Genomic DNA, 1,746 nt, shown 5'->3' on the forward strand with positions numbered 1-1,746 from the left:
ACAGTAGTGAGGTTGGCCCAGAATCTGGCAGTGTTTCATTCTGCTGTGTATAAGGTCGCTATGGGTAGGTACCCACTCAATGGCATCTAACAACAACAACAACAACATTAATTGACTTGAAAGTTGACTTTCAGGAGATCAGTCTGCTCAAGGTCCAAGATTTAAAAGAATAATTCAGGGCAGTAGCCTGGCTGGGTCACACCAACTCCATGGTTCCCAGAATATAGATTCAGGAGAAATAAAACTGTTTCTCAGTTTCCCGTTTTTGATCAGGATATTGCTATAGAATCTTTGCTCAAAAACATTCAATAATGGTAGCCAGTCTCCATACTATTTCTTATAGCTCCATAGCAAAGGAGGCAATTGATAAATGTTGTTGTTGTTAAGTCAGTTCTGTAACGTCAGTTCTGATCCATAGCAACCCTGTATAGAGTTTCCTAGGAGTGGTTGGTGAGCTTGAACTGCCAACCTTGCAGTTCAAATTGACTGCAGTCCAACGCATTAGTGTACAGTACTATACTATGACTCCAATTGTTAAATCGAGTCCATTTTATATCCTCTTTCAACCAGTTCTCTTTTTAATCTTCTGCTCAAATGAGTAGGAACCAATTGTCAAGCTTTGGATGATAGCTTGAAAACTTTTCAGACCCCAGATACACAATGTACTCTTAGGTGTAACAGAAACATTGAAAACAGTATTAGGCCAATTGATTGAAATGATTCAGGAAACTATGAGATGAATCCTTTACTCCAAGGAAAAAAATCTCAAGAGGTGTTCGGTTATATATTTAAACAACATCATCATTTTCTTCTCATATGTCTCAGTATTGTCTACATTCTGGAAAACCTCAATTGTGTATTATTAACATGTTCTTGTTAAGTGCTGTCAAGTTGGTTCTGACTCAAAGCAATCCTATATAGGGTTTCTAAGGAGCAACTGGTGAGTTTGAACTATAGACCTTGTGGGTAGCTGCCCAGTGCTTATCCTTGTTGTTATGTGCTGTGGAGTAGAATCCATCTCATAGCGACCCTGCATAGGGTTTCCAAGGCTGTAAATCTTAACGGGAGCAGAAAGCCTCATCTTTCTCTCGCGGAATAGCTGTTAGTTTCAAACTGCTGACCTTGTGACTCGCAGCCCGATTCATAACCACTACCCCACAAAAGGACTCCATTATTAGCATGTTGTTAAGAACCATTGAGTCGGTTCTGACACATAGCAACCCTATATAGGGTTTCCAAGGAGCAGCTGGTAGGTTTGAACTGCTGGACTTGTTGTTCACAGTCCAGTGCTGATCCTACAGCACCCCATCAGCAGTCCATTATTAGCATAGACACAGTAATATTCTCCTATTAAGGCATGAACTCTTCCTAGGTAGAAAATCTAATACTGCTCTATTTTTGTATAGTCATGGCTCAAAATTTAGATACTTCTCGAGTTCTTTACAGTTTTATTAAGTTTATCATTAGAAATTTCTAATTTGAGAGTTCCAATATCTAAACCCATTTAAAGTCTGATGATTACCTTTAATGAAAACCAGATAATTAAGTAACAATTTTTATTATGCTGACTTTTAGTATCTCATATTGTTGATGTTGTTAGATGCCATCAACCTGGTACCAATTGATAGCAACCCTATGCACAACAGAATGAAACACTACCTGGTCTGGGTCAATCTCACAAATGTTGCTACACCTGAGCCCATCACTGCCACCACAGACAATCCATCTCATTGGGGGTCCTCTGAC

This window comes from Chrysochloris asiatica, unplaced genomic scaffold, assembly GCF_000296735.1.
Source record: "Chrysochloris asiatica unplaced genomic scaffold, ChrAsi1.0 scaffold00082, whole genome shotgun sequence".
NCBI classification, from domain to species: Eukaryota; Metazoa; Chordata; class Mammalia; order Afrosoricida; family Chrysochloridae; genus Chrysochloris; species Chrysochloris asiatica.